Raw genomic sequence first — 15,989 nt, 5'->3', positions numbered from 1 at the left:
CTCGCTTCAGCAAGCACATATACAATACTGTCACAAAAATCTGGTTAAGGTTATGGACAAAATGGTGCTGCCAGTGCAGGTCACTGCTCATCAAGTACAGCCCCTACTCTGCTGTATTCCTTGGTGTGGCCTACAGAGCCAAGTGCTACAGAAGTTTCAGGCAGAAGAGGAAAGGAGGATAGCAGCTGAGGAGAAAAAGAAGCAGGATGAATGGAAATACATTGAGAGAGAACTGGCAGAAGCCCAAGATGACAGCATACTAAAGTGAGCCTGCCTTTCTCTGGAATGGTATGGATGAATAAAGCTTTCTGTGTTGTGTGATTCTCGAGAAAAAAAAAATCTGGTGTAGACTACATCAAAATGAAAAGCTTCTACACAGCAAAGAACACAATCAACAAAACTAAAAGGCAATGTACTGAATGGGAGAAGATATTTGTAAATGACATATGCAATAAAGGGATAGTATCCAAAATATAAAGAACTTATACAAGTCAACACTCAAAAAACAAATAATCCCAGAAAACAAAAAATGGGCAGAAGAAATGAACAGACATTTCTCCAAAGAAGACATCCAAGTAGCCAGCAGACACATGAAAAGATGCTCAACATCACTCTATACTATTACTATACTCATTATTATATTGTAAGAATACTGTATGTAATACATAAAACATATATTAACACCTATGTATGTTATCAGTAAGGCTTCCCGTCAACAGTAAGCTTTTAGTAGTTCAGTTTTTGGGGAGTCAAAAATTATATGCAGAGTTTCAACAGGTCAGTACCTCTAACCATCAATCACATTGTTCAAAGGCCAACTGAGATGGCTTATAACCCACTGAATAAAATGAGAATCCATTTTATTATGAGAAATTTATTATGAGAAATTTATGTTGACACAAATAAATATATAAACGAAGTAGACAGGAAAGTTCTTTTTTCAATGTTTATTTATTTATTTTGAGAGAGAGATGAGACTGGAAGCAGGGGACAGGCAGAAAGGGGGGGCGGGGCAAAGGATCCAAAGCATGCTCTGTGCTGACAGAGAGCCGGATGTGGGGCTCGAACTCATGAACTGCGGAATCATGACCTGAACCGAACTCAAATGCTTAATGAACTGAGCCACCCAGGTGCCCCAAGGAAAGTTCTTAGAGTAAAACGTCAGCTAATAAATATAGAGGAAATGATGGGGTAGAAAATCTACATTTAACAACCATCATAATTATAACTGATGATGGCAGGGGCACCTGGGTGGCTCAGCCGGTTGAGTGTCCGAATTCAGCTCAGGTCATGATCTCCCAGTTCTTGGGTTCGAGTCCCGCATTGGGCTCTCTGTGCTGACAGCTCAGAACCTGGAGCCTGCTTCAGATTCTGTGTGTGTCTCTCTCTCTACCCCTCCCCTGCTCGCTCTCTCTCTCTCTCTCAAAAATAAAAAACATGTTATCAATGGATTCTAAAACTGATGGATGAACTTTGGAAGGAAAACAGGTTTTAACATAGTCTTAAAATATCTCCCTACAAGTTACCAATTTCAAAGGTAAAAATGGTAACTTTACAGTGCAGACACCTGAAAGATTCCTCATTGATCATGTAACCAAAGTCAACATTGAACAAAGGACCTGTCCTGATAAAGACACATTATTTATATGATTTCTCTGCCAAAATGAATAACTTGAATCTAATTATGAGAAAACATTGGACAAACCCAAATTGAAGGACATTCTTCAGAATGACTGTCTTACACTTTTCAAAAATGTCGAGATCATGAAAGACAAATAAAAATGGAAGAACTATTCCAGATTAAAGAAGACTAAAGATAAATGACAATTAAATGATCAACCAGGAAAAACTATAGCTATAAAAGTGATTCTTGGGACAATTGATGAAAACTGAGTAAGGGCTATAGATTAAGTAGGATTTTATCAATGTTAATTTATCAGATGTTAATTTTCCTGATTTTAATGATTTTGCTTTGGTTTCTAAGAAGATATATTTCTTCTTAGGAAATACACACTGAAATATGTAAAGTCAAGAAGCATGATGTCTGCAAAGCATGATGTCTGCAACTTAGTCTCACATTCTTCAGGAAAACTGTGTGTGTGTGTGTGTGTGTGTGTGTGTGTAGAGATTGAACAAATGATAAGATAAAGGAAATGAGGCAAATATACAAATTCAAGAAGCTTAAAGAATTCCAAGTAAGGTAAATTCAAAGTGATCCTCACCAAGACACATTACAATCAAACTGTAGAAAGCCAAAGAAAAAGAATGTTGAAAGCAGCAAGAGAAAACAAACTCATCACATATAAAGGATCCCCTGTAAGAATATAACTGATTTCCTATCAGAAACTATGGAGGCCAGAAAGAAGTGGGATGACATATTTGAAGTGTTGAAAGAGAAACTTGTCAACCATGAATTCTATATCTGGCAAAACTATTCTTCAAGAATGAAGGGGAAATTCATCCCCAAATAAAAGCCAAGGGAGTTCATTACTGGTAGACCTGCACTATAAGAAACGGAGGGGCGCCTGGTGGCTCAGTCAGTTAAGTGTCCCAACTGTTGATTTTGGCTCAGGTTACAATTTCACAGTCATGAGATTGAGTCCTGCATGGGGCTCTCTGCTGACAGTGCAGAGCCTGTTTGGATTTCTCTCTCTCCCTCTCTCTTTGCCCCTCCCCTGCTCATACTCTCTCAAAAATTAAATAAACATTTAAGAAATAACTAAAGGAATCCTTCAGATTGTAAAGCAAATGACACTAGACAGTAAGTTGAAGCTACATGAAGAAATAAAGAACACTGGGAAAGGTAAATGCCTAGGTAGATGTAAAAGCCAGTATTATTGTGCTTTGGGTTTGTAATTGCTCCTTTTTCCCCCTATATGATTTAAAAGGCATATACATAAAACATTAATTATAAATCTGTGTTAATAGGTGTACAATTTATAAAGATGAAATCTGTGACAATAACAATAAAATGAAAGGGACAGAGATGTATAGGTACAGAATATATACTATTTTAAATAAGTTGGTATTATTCAAACTAAGTTGTTATAAATTTAAGATGTTAAATTGTAATCCCAAAACTAACCACTAAGAAAATAAATTTTAAAATATACAGAAAGGAAGAGAATCAAAATGGTAGGCTACAGAAAAACAACTAAATACCAAAAATGCAGTAATGAAAGAATTGAGGAACAAAACAATATGTATGACATACAGAAAACAAGTAGCAAAGTGGCAGAAGTCATTCTTTATTAGTAATTACTTCAAATGTAAATGGATTTAACTCTCCAATTAAAAGAGATTGGCAGAACCTGTTTTCTTAAAAACTCTATATGCTGTCTATAAGAGACTCACTTTAGATCCAAAGACAAAGAGGTTGAAAGTAAAAGGATGGAAAAATGTATTCCATGCAAAGAGTAACCAAAGGAGAGTTTGGGGTGGCTATACTATTAGAATAGATTTTACATTAGAAAAAAAGGTTACAAGAGACAAGAAGGACATTATATACAGAAAAAGATTTAATCCAACAAAATGACATAACAATTATAAGCATATATGCATCTAATGTCAGAGCACCAAGTACATATATGAAACAAAAAGGACAGAATTAAAGGAGAAATTATGGACAGTTCTACAATAATAGTTGAAGACTTCAGTATCCCACTTTTAATAATGGATAGAGCAACCAGAGACAAGATCAATAAGTAAAGAGAGTACTTGGACAATATATTACAATCCAAGTATACCTAACAGACGTATATAGAACACTTCACCCAACAATAATAGAATATACATTCTTCTCAAATGCACGTAGAGCACTGTCCAGAGAAGAACATTTTTTTTTGCCAGAAAACAAGTCTTAATAAATTTTGAAAAATCATATAAAATATCTTTTATAATCACCATGGAACAAAACTAGAAATCAGTAACAGAAGGAAAACTCACAAAATCATGAAAAAGATTTTTAAATGCTCTCAAATAACCAATGGTCAAAAAAGAAATGACAAAGGATATCAGAAAATACTTTGAGACAAATGAAAATGAAAACACAACATATAAAACCTAAGGAATCTACTGAAAGCAGTGCTCAAAGTGAAATTTATATCTGTAGACATCTGCATTTTAAAAAGTCTCTAATTAATTACCTAATCATACACTTTAAAGGAATTGGAAAAAGAGGCACACACTAAACCAAAGTTAGCAGAAGTAGGAAATAAAGATTAGAGTGGAGATAAGTGAAATAATGAATAAGATAACAACAGAGTATAGAAACTCAACAAAACCAAAATTTGTTTTTTTAAAAGATCAGAAAAGCTGACAAATATTTAGCTACTGTTAGTGTAAAAAGAGAACGTTCAAAATGCCCAAATCAGAAATGAAAGAGGGGATATTACTACTGGCTTTACATAGATGAAAAGGATTATAAGAGAATACTGTGAACATATGTACACCAACAAATTAAATAACCAAATGAAATGGACTAATTTTCATAAATATAAAATCTACCAAATCTGAATCACAAACAGAAAATCCAAATCTATAACTAATGAGGAGGTTGAATCAGTAATCAAAAACCGCCCGAGAAAGAAAAGCCCTGGACTTGATGGTTTTGCTGGTGAATTCTACCAAACATTTAAAGAAGTAATAACAATCCTTCTCAAACTTTTCCAAAAACTCAACAGTGAAGGCAGTGCTTTCTAAATCACTCCAACTCATTCATTGCCCTGATATGGAGCCAGACTATAGGAAAAGAAAACTATTGACCAATACCCCTTATGAATATTGATATAAAAATTCTCAACAAATTTAACAAACTGAGTTCCACAGCATATCAAAAGGATTATATACAGTGGCCAAGTGGGATATATTCCTGGAATACAACAATGGTCTTAAGAGAATAAAGGGGGAAAAAACTATCTTATTTTCTCAATTGATGTAGAAAATCTTGTGACACAATGCAACACCTTTTATGATAAAACACTCAACAGACTAGGAATAGAGTGAAACTAACTCAGTATAAGAAAGCCACATATGAGTGCTCGCTTCGGCAGCACATATACTAAGAAAGCCACATACGAAAAGCCCACAGCTAACATTCTACTCAATGGTAAAAGACAGAAAGCATTGCCACTAAAATCAGGAATAAGACAAAGATGCCTGTTTTTTTTCCAATTCTATTCAATATAGTATTGGAAATTGTAGCTAGAGCAACTAGGCAAGAAAAAGAAACAAAAGGCATCCAAATAGGAAAGGAAAAAGTAAAATTATTTCTGTCCAAAGATACAGTTTTGTATGTAGAAAACCCTACATACACAGATGTATGTTAGGACTGACAGGGAAAAAAAACTATTAGAAAAAATAAATTGAGCAATGTAGTAGTACAAAATCACACAGAAATCAGTTGCATTACTATACATTAACAATAAGCAACCCAAAAGAAATTAAGAAAACAGTTCCATTTATAATAACATTAAAAGGAATAAAATACTTAGGAATTAATTTATTTCAGGAGGTGAAAGACTTGTACAATGAAAACTATAAAACATTGCTGAAAGAAAGAAGAGATAAATAAATAGAAAGACATCTCATGTAAACCGGGTTGTTGTTGAGTTTTAGGAGTTCTTTATATATTCTGTATAAGAATCCCTTATCAGGTAAGTCATTTGCAAATAGTGAGTTACTTTATATTCTGTTGACTGGCCTTTGATGCACGAAAGTTTTAAATTTTGCTAAGTCCAATTTGTTTATTTTTTTCTTTTATTACCTGTGCCTTTGGTGTCATATCTAAAAATTATTGCCAAATACAGGGTTATGAAGCTTTTCAACTGTGTTTTCTTCTAAATTTTATATCCTACATGTAGGTGTTTGATCAATTTTTAATTTTCATATATGTTAGGTAAGGACCCCAATTCATTTTCCTGCCTGTAAATTTTATGTTATCTATATTTCACAATAAAAAAAAAATAGGGGCATCTGGGTGGCTCAGTTGGTTAAGTGACTCTTGATTTCGGCTCAGGTCATGATCTCACAGGTTCATGAGACTGAACCCCAAATTAGGCACCATGCTGACAGCACAGAGTCTGCTTGAGATTCTTTCTCTCCCTCTCTCTGCCCCCGACTCAAAGTAAAGAAATAAACTTTAAAAAATGTTCAAAAAAATTAAATCTTAAAGACTATAATACCCTCTCATGATAAAAAACACCCAGTAAACTAAGAATAGCAGGGAACTTCCTCAACATGATAAAGGCCATATATGAAAAACCCACAGGTAACATACTCAATGATGAAAGACTGAAAAATTTTCCATTTAAGATCAAGAACAAGACAAGGATGCCTGCTTTTACCACTTTTTTTTTTTTTTTTTGAGAGAGAGAGAGAGAGAGAGAGAGAGAACAAGCAGCGGGGGCGGAGGGGAGGGAGCAGAGAGAAGGGGACAGAAGATCCAAAGCAGGCTCTGTGCTGACAGCAGAGAGCCCAATGTGGGGCTCAAACTCACAAATCATGAGATCATGACCTGAGCTGGACGCTTAGCTGACTGAGCCACCCAGGCACCTCTCACCGCTTTGATTAATATGTTTTCATTTTTGGGGGGGTAGATTCATCTTATCTGACCCTTCTGTGGAATCTCTTTCCATTAATCCCTTTGCTTTCTCTCTCTCCTCTTAGCTTCCACATTACTCCTCTTTTGCAGTTTTCCTCTTGCTTCTATTTTTTTCCCCACTCTTCTTTTGCTCTTTTCCTTTTGACCTACCCCAAGATGAGTTTTTAGCCCTCTTTTATCTTCACTGTTTCCAATGGGACAGAGTTTCTTAAATTCAAACACAAAATACACATAAATTGAAATAACAATACAATGAATATCCATATGCCTATCAAGAACTAAACCACTAAATTCAAACTAAAGCATTGCTTCTTCAGTTAAATATAACTTTGGTGCCCCTTCCAGTAGCCTCCACCCCACCTTCTCTCAGAGGAAGAAGGCGTGTGGTAGTTTGTCCCACTAATGACCCCAATGAGTCAGACCTACCAGTGTCCTCACTTTTGCTAGTCCCTTTCAACATTGACCTAGGGGTTAGCCCCTTACTTACTGTGTCCATTACCTTTTGATCTCTTCTTCCTCCCCCTAGTTCAATCTGCCACAGCTACATAGGTTAGAGGCGGCAAGAGGGCCCTTGCACTTGTTCCCAGTACCTAGTACACTTGCCCAAATATTTGCATACCAGCATAGCTAGCTCCTTTGCCCTTTGTTCAGGGTACCGTCTCAGCAGCCAGGGCTTTCCTCTCCACTCTAAAACTGCAAACTTTTAGATTGCATTTTCTGTTCCTCTTCCTTGCATAATTTTTAATTTTTTATTCATAGCAATTATCACAATCTTAAGTACTACTGTAAATAACTTGTTTATTGGCTCCTCCCTCTCCTCTAGAATGTAAGCTTCTCAGCATACTTTTGTTTTATGTGTTTTATTTTTTTTATTAAAAAAATTTTGGGGGGCGCCTGGGTGGCTCATCGGTTGGGCGTCCGACTTCAGCTCAGGTCATGATCTCGCGGTCCGTGAGTTCAAGCCCCACGTCGGGCTCTGTGCTGACAGCTCAGAGCCTGGAGCCTGTTTCAGATTCTGTGTCTCCCTCTCTCTCTCTGACCTTCCCCCATGCATGCTCTGTCTCTCTCTCTGTCTCAAAAATGAATAAACGTTAAAAATAAAATTTAAAAAATATGTTTTTAAGTTATGAGAGATAGAGACAGCACCAGTTGGGGAGGGGCAGAGAGGGGGAGACACAGAATCTGAAGGAGGCTCCAGGCTCTGAGCTGTTAACACCAAGCCCAACAGGGCTCAAACTCACAAACTATGAAATCATGACCTGAGCCGAAGTCGGTCACTTAACCGACTGAGCCACCCAGGTACCACTTTATGCATTTTATGCTCTCTATCCTCAGCCTAGCACACATTAGGTGTAGAGGAGGAAAAAAATTGTCTCTCTACCCTTCTGAGTTCTTGGCTGAGACCTCTGAGGTAAAAAACAGATTAACAAGAGAGAAGCACATTGAAATTTATTAATACATATACCTCATATATACATGAGAGATAACGGGACAAGATTTAGAATGCCAACTTAAATACATTATCACGTAGACAAAAGAAAGGTGTGTGTTGGGGTAAGGTGGGTAGCTGGAGGATCAGTTATGGGAAGTGATCTGGGAAAGAAACGCAAACAAGCTTAAGGTTTGCTACGCAGATTTAAGTTAGTGTCTTCTCCATTGATGAGTCTCTTGTGATTTAGGCATCCTCTTCTAGGTACGGGGAAGGAGACATCTTTACAAATGGAGATTTCCTTTTAAATGTACATTTCCCTTACAAAAGGGTATTCATTTTCAGAGCTTCTCTGGCATCCACTTTCTCAAAATAATCCTTATGCCAAAGAGGTACGTTTTTGGATGGCATGTTCTGCTATCTCTAAGCATTTAGAAGAATTTGAGGAATGAATCAATTTCCATTTTGCAAATGATGAAAAGAGACAGAAGTTAGGCAACCTGTCCAAGATCACAGAGGCAGCTGTTAGCAAAGCTGGGATTTCAACCCAGGTCTACCTTCCAGATCCAGTATAGTTTTGTTTTTTCTCTGTTGTGGCGGCACTTTATGCCGTAGATGGCACCCAGGATACAGAGGCAGCTGCTGTTTCCAACATTCCTGAAATGGTATCACGGGAACTGGATTCCGTTTAAGACTCGACCATTAATACTAGCTAACGATTATTTAACCTCGTGGGTCTCAATTATGTTTAGCTATAAAAAACGGCTTTTAGGTCAACCAATCTCTTTAAGGTCCTTTAATTCGAACACTAAAATTCCTGACATACGTAATGTGATAGGATTCATTGGCTTTTCAAGCGGCCTCCGTCTCCCATTCCGCGCTGCTACAGTGACCCAGGGCCCGACAGCCCCGCAGGAAGCAGGCTCTGAAGAAGACAGGGCACACCGGCTGCTCCGTCGGCTCCTGAACGCTGCAGGTCGGCACTGCAGGGCTAGCCTGGAGGCCGCCCTCTTCTCCTAGACCTCTGACACTGCGGGCGCTGTCAGTCACCCCCGCCTCCGGCTCGCGCCACCCAGCGCGGATTCCGAGAGGACCCGCAACAACACCCTCCCACTCCGCGCCCCAGGACCCGGAAATGACGTCTGTGCGTGCGTGACGAGCGCTCGCGGCGCCGGGGGCGGGGCGTAAGGGAGGGAGGGCCGGCGAGAGGGCGGGTTGTGGACTGGCGGAGCCGGGACCCACTCGAGCTACCCGCGGAGAGCGGCGGCCCGACGCCAGTGGAGCCGCAGGCCAGGTACGGAGCAGAAGGACGGGGGCCCAGGATCTCGGCTCTGGGCGGCGGGGCGGCGGCGCCGTCCGGGCGGAGGCTGCTGGGTCATTCGCCCGTGCCGTCTACCCGGCCGGGGCCGTTTCGCTTCGGTGCTTCCAGCCGCCGTCGGTCCCAACCCGGGGCCCCGCGGCGCGGCCCTGACCGGCCCCAGGCGGTCGCCGGCCGCCTTAGTCCTCGTCGTGCTGAGCCTCCCCCTTTCAAGCGTTCGTCGCCAAGTTCTGTACGGCCCGGCCCAACTCCGACGGACACACGCTTGTCATTTCCTGGCCGCCTCCTGCCACCCGTCCACCCCTCGCGGGATGGCTTCCTTTTGGCCGGCTTCCTCTTCACTGTCCAGCCCGTGCAGTTGGAGGGGACACCTGTGGTGGCGGCCCGTCGGCTCGTGCCCTGGGTCCCTCGGGGGTCCGTCCGGGTTGGCGGCTCAGACCCAGAGAGCAGCCCGGCCTTGGCAGGGGCTCTGGGGCTTCAAGAACCCGCGTCGTTCTTGGGGAGGAAAGGTCCCGGAGCCGGGAGGGTGCAGTCTTTGGTGATGCGGGGGCTTGAACGCCGGTCCTAACTCTCGCGCCGTGGTTGAGGGGGAAGTTGTGGGCCTGGAGTTAGGAGCAGAACTGGTTTAGAGGAGAGCAGAGGTGATGCCCATCACGGAAGTTTAGTCACAGGGAGGGAGGGACTCAGCTGCTTTAGAGAGTAGGTCATAGACATCTCGTGGTGCCTCAGCGCTAGTGACCAAGTCCTGTCGTTGGGAAGTGTGTCCGTGGGCTCTGATGGGCTCCTTTTACCCTTTAGATTAGATGTGAAAATTGTCAAGACGAGTTGACAGCATCACCAGGGGAGTCGTTTTTTGAATATGAAGAGTTTTTTACTTTTGTTTGTGAGATTTAAAAATAGTTGTACTTTTTTTTTCTGTAAACTTGAAACTGCTTTTTAAAAAGCCTGTTAATGTAAAATAGTTAAAACAAGAAAGTTTGCCGGACGGGTAAGATTTGATTGTATTGTTAATCCATTAATGACAAATAATGTTACGTTGTAAGAGTTACTGGTTGTGCGGAAGATTAAACCGAGTTCGGGATTTGAAATTTCACCGATCTTCCAAGCAATCATGTTTCTTCTCTCTAGAAGTTAGAGAGGGACAATAAAGATACTTTCAATACGGTGTGGTAAATAGAGCCAAGATAGAGCGTGAGGAGGGACACTGCAGGGTATAGAGGGTGAAGAAAGATAATCAGGGAATACTTTATGGAAGTATCTTGAAGCACGATAACTTTGAAACTAACAAGGTTGGGTGGGAATTTTAGGGATTGGTTGGAATGTGGGGGTGGGACAAGTAACAGGAGAATAGGCCAATAACTAACTACTAGGAGACGGTTTTTGAAAAGTAAAAAAGTGCAGGGCAGAGATTCAGGAGCTGATGACGACAAAACCGAGGAAGGGTTTTAAGGAGGGTCTTTTCATGATTAAAATGGAATTTTAGGTAGATCTTACACACACACACACACAGACTGCTGCTATTTGGCTGATGAAGACTGTGTGGGCCCAATGTGGTGCTTGATTATGTGCTCATTAAATGTTTGAACTGAGTTGTATGCTCATTTGCTAGTTGTTTCATTGTGTAAAAAGTGTCCGACCCCTACTAATTTGTAAGCTTCTATAAACAGGAATTCTCCTTCTATCTGTTTGCATTCTCAGTCTGAGCTGGACATTCACAAGTGTTCTATGAGTACTTGTTAACTTGATGAGAATTCATTGATTTCTGATGTTGGTTTCCAGTGGGAAAAAAAAATGATCAGTACTTATTTTAATATCTCCATAGAGAAGAACTAAGATCTTGTTTCATTTACTTGTGTCAATCTTTGGAGACAGAATTTCATCTTGACTATGAATTTAATTTTTGGCATGTGTGTTTTTATTGTTTGCAAAGTATACATCTGTAGCAGAGATAACCTATCCCTAAAATGGAGAAGAAAGCTATGTGACACACCTGTCTATTCTGTGATTCAGAATACAAATGTTGTTAAGTGGCTTTCTTAACCCATAAATAAAGTTATCATACTAAAAGCAAGAGTTTCACAGAAGTCAAACATTTTGAAAGTCTTATTAAATGCTTATTTTTGTCATAAAGCGTCGTCGAAACATTATGTGTATTTCATATGACTGTTATGATTGGAAATAATTTAGAGTATCATCGGATAAACACTTAGGAGAAACAACAGTGGACTTACCTTCATCCCACTTGATATTATGTAACTTATATTTTATTTGCTTGATATTTGAATAAAGCTCCTAAAATGCTTTAAGAAAAAGCTGTACTCTTATGATGCGGCTTCCAAGTTACCCTGTGAGATTCCTCTGTTTGATGAAGTTCCTATTGGTGGGGTAGAAAGTATAATTTTTATTGTACAGTAGAACCTTTTTTCATGTTTCTGGTAGCATAGCTTCCTTGTTTATGTTCACTAGGAGGGCGAAGAACTGTAATTATCATCAGTTAGATAAGTATGTGGTTAGAAGTCAGAAGTTATGATCAGAGTATGAGTTCATGAATGGGTTAAATTGCACACACTAAGCGTCTTAAGCTTTTTATTTTCCTCAAATGACATCAAGGAGATTGCTAAAATCCCTGAAAGAGGGCCGTAGCACAATGCCTAAAGCAGGAGTGCAGCAGGAGTCTTTGGGGCCCTGAATTCTGTGTGGTCTCACCTTAAGGTATGGTTGGCAGCATCCTCTGTGTCAGGCACAGGGCAGCACAGAAGGAATTGAAGCTCCTCCTTTTGAATCATCTTTGAAGCTAATCTCTCTAGTTCCCTTCATTCAGAATAAATCATTGAAATTGCATTTATGGTGATTTGGTCTGTGTTTTAAAATTAAACATGACTTTGGGGGGATTTTTACATGAGATATATTTGTAATTTTCTGTGTGCTTCAAAGTTAAAAATACATAATGAAAGTTTTATTTTTGTAGTTCCTGTTGTTAGAATTTCCTAATTTTAGACACAGTATTTGCAATATTTCTTTCTTTCTTTCTTTCTTTCTTTCTTTCTTTCTTTCTTTCTTTTTTGGAGCACAAAAAAAAAGGTAATGCCTTTAGAAATTGAACTCATAAAATGCTTATTACTGGAAGAAAGTATCTTATTGTGCTGTAATGTTTTTCAAATGGAGCATGTCATTTACTTATATCACATCGTGTTCCAGAAAGGATTCATAATTACTTACAAAGATACAACATGTTATTGAGAACATACAGAAATAAGGAGGTGATGAATTTAGCACGGAGGGAGAAAAATTAAGATGAAAACTGAGGTCTGTAAGATCTTCATTGAGATGGAATGAGATATGTGCACAAGGTACTTGGACTGAAATCTTAAGTATTTGTTAGAGGGCTACAAATGTGACTCTGCCTTTTAGTAGCCTATTCAGAAAGCGATATAATCAGTTGTATAATTCAATGATCATAAGATAAAAGACCAGTTTCTCTTTGGATTCCCAGACTCCTTGTATTGACAGATTTCTTAGCTACATCCTTAAGCAAATAACAGCATGCATTTCAAAGGGCTGTATTGTGTTTTACTTTTTTAAAAAAAATTTTTTTTTTAATGTCTTATTTTTGAGAGACAGAGACAGACAGACACAGAGCGCGAGTGGGAGCGAGGCAGAGAGGGAGACACGGGATCCAAAGCAGGCTCCAGGCTCTGAACCATCAGCACAGAGCCCGATATGGGGTTTGAACTCAGGAACCACAAGATCATGACCTGAGCCGAAGTCAGATGCTTAACTGACTGAGCCACCCAGGCGCCCTCGTTTTACTTTGTTTTTTAATTAAAATTCTTTGTTGCCTCATTGTGTAGGTTGATGACAAAACATAATTCAGTAAAAGCAGTTCTGGTGCTGGCAAAATAGTGTGATCTAAGTATGTAGATTTCTACAGTGATTTAATTTAAGGATCTGTTTTAGATGCTCTAGATAAGTAGATGGGGACTGTACATTCTTTAGGTTCTCTTCCATAAATATTTTGTTTCTCAATGGAGCTTTTTGTTATAAAGTTATCAGCAAATCAGGGATTTGAGTTTGTGCTTCCTGACAAGTCCCTCAAGTACATTTATTTTTTATGTTGTCGTTTTATGTTGTCTAATCACAGAGCCCTATTTTTCATGGAGTGTGAAAATGGAGGAGTCTGACAAGGACGAATACTTAAATGAAAGTCACCTCACCTCCACATACAGATGGACTTAGGGAATACCAGACACAGACCTAAGATTCATTTCTGGAAGTAGGTTTGGGGTGTTAGCTCCAGCATAGAGAACATTGGCTATAGTTCAAATTTATCAAGTGCTAGCATGGGCCAGGCACTGTGCAAGTAATAAGCCCTTGACATGCATTATCTCAATGTTGTCCTTTCCCTTCACCCTCCTTCTTAAAAATATAAAGAAGTGTGGTTCAGAGTAGTAACTTGTTTCAGGTCATACAAGAGGTGATGGAGATTTGAACTCAGGTAGTCCAACCAACTCAGTGGTCTGCACCTAACCATGACTTTATATTAACCTGCAGCAGACTGGACCATGAGCTCCCAAGGTGGGAACAGACATATACAGTTAATAGAGGTAAACACATTGGCAAGTATTGGAACCCACCATTACAAAAAGGCCTTTCACAGGATCTTCCTATCCAAATAATGGTCAGGGAGATACAACTTCAAGTCATTTGGCTGTACTTTGTAAAGCTGGGGAGTGGGGAGTCTTCTAAGCATCAATCGGGATTGGCAGAGTGGCGATATTATTTTACGTGTTTGTTTGCATCAAAAATGCATATATTTTTTCTTTGTGTTTGCTCTGAATTTATCTCAAGATCAGGAAAGTCACAATGATATTTATAAAGATAGTGTACCATTCTAGAAAAAGAGATTTGTATTTAAATTTTAGAGTAAAACTTAAGCTGGTGATCTCACTGCTGTGATTTGAGATGAACTTAGGTTATAGTTTTGTAATGCCATTGCTAGGTGTATGTGTTCTTAACTCTCATTTTGTTCTGTTAGGAATTGTATTGCATTAGAGTTGTACAGATAAGTAAACCATCATTTATTGTGCATTTTCATATGTAGCTGTTTCAGGTAATTCCAGATTGTTTTGTTTTGTTTGAAGTATTATAATACAGTTCCTATGGTATATTGTAAATTGTGACCTAGCCTCTGAAACTAGAGAATAGAGAACATCCTTATTCACCTTTCATCAGTAAACAATGGGTGGAACTGTTGTTGCCTAAATGTAGTTATGTAACTTAATGGTTCCTTAATTGCATTTCCATATCACTTTTGACATTGTTTTTTAAACATGTTCCTGAAAAATAAGTTGGGCTAGTGACCACAGTTTTGAGTAGGATATTATAAGAAGAATGCAAATAAAAAATGTGAAAAGAAAAAATAAAACTGTAGGCTGATGAAATAAAATGTCTAAAATCCATTGTAATTAGTGTCTCCGGAAGTAATATCCTTGGCTTCTACTTAGCAAGATGGATTATATCTTTATATTAATTAATTAGCCATTGCAGTTGTTCTCGTGCTGTGGTAAGTGTATATAGATGTTATTATTACTCTAGGGCTTTAAATGTTGTGTAGTCATGGGTGGACACATCTTAAGTATCATTTATGAGGAATAATCAGATGGCAAAGTGTTTTCATACCCTGTGCTAACTGCTGATGTTCTTTGAATAGCAACTATATGTGGACACAACTTTCTCCAAAGAGCCTACTTTTGTTCTTGGACATACTTGAGAACAAAATTGCAGATACTTTTTGTTGTTACCCATAAGAAGTTATAGGCTATTTCTTTGAAGACGATGTTGTCAATCCCTGTATGGGCTACCAAAAAAGAAAGAGAGAGGGAGGGAGGAGAGGTAAGAAAATTTTTGTCTTTCTAGTACTTTGGTCTCGTAATTGAATAAATAAGTTAGAAAATAAAAATCTCCACTTACTATTTTATTTATATGTAAATAAAATAGGGCCTGAGAAATAAGCTGAGATCTTTTGAAGTTTAAAGTTCTTAGATTCTAACAGAAAAGCTAATCAGGAGGTTGGATTCTAGGCCTAGCCAGTTCCAGCCCCAAACAAAACCACTAATTGTTATGATGGTGAGTCTGCCATTTAGGTAAGTATAATGCAAAGATTTCAGTTTCATGCTTCAATCAACACTTGAGCTATATTTGGAGAAGAAGAATCTGAGTTTTTTTTTAAGTTTTGTTTTTTCCTTTTTCTGAGGGTTTAATTTCAGGAAGTCTAGTTTTTATAGATATGAATTTTATAGATATGAACCTTATCAAACTACTCAGTCTAGTAAACATTTTATTACCCCAGAATATCTTCTGATCTTTATTAATGTTTGTTTGTAAAACTGTCTACCTTTTATTTTGTGGTAAAAAAACTGTTTACTAGTTTAAGCATTTCAGAATTCACATAAGGTATATGCATGAGGTTTGTTTTTCATTTTTTTGGAGAGAGAATGTGCGAGCGAGCGTGCGCAGGTGGGGAAGGGGCAAAGAGAGAGGGGGACAGAGAATCTGAAGCAGGCTCTGCACTGACAGCAGCGAGCCTGGTGTGGGGCTTGAACTCACGAGATCACAACCTGAGCCAAAGTTGGGTCCTCAAC

At 38.8% G+C, this 15,989-nt stretch overlaps 1 protein-coding gene across 4 annotated transcripts in view; it reads left to right on the top strand.

The window, feature by feature from the left end:
- Positions 1 to 9,200: 9,200 nt before the first annotated feature.
- RABGEF1 (RAB guanine nucleotide exchange factor 1) overlaps positions 9,201 to 15,989 on the top strand; it is a 62,168-nt gene continuing 55,379 nt past the window's right edge. Inside the window, exon 1 of one of the 4 annotated variants that reach the window (XM_043559883.1) lies at positions 9,201 to 9,324. The gene's annotated coding sequence lies outside the window, so the exon portion shown is untranslated. The remainder of the gene's footprint in view (positions 9,325 to 15,989) is intronic. The other 3 variants (XM_043559887.1, XM_043559886.1, XM_043559884.1) reach the window with 3 other exon arrangements.

The sequence above is a fragment of the Prionailurus bengalensis genome, chromosome E3, assembly GCF_016509475.1.
Source record: "Prionailurus bengalensis isolate Pbe53 chromosome E3, Fcat_Pben_1.1_paternal_pri, whole genome shotgun sequence".
Classification (NCBI taxonomy): Eukaryota; Metazoa; Chordata; class Mammalia; order Carnivora; family Felidae; genus Prionailurus; species Prionailurus bengalensis.
Note: the sequence above shows the minus strand (reverse complement) of the source record. Positions and strands in the feature narration are given on the sequence as shown.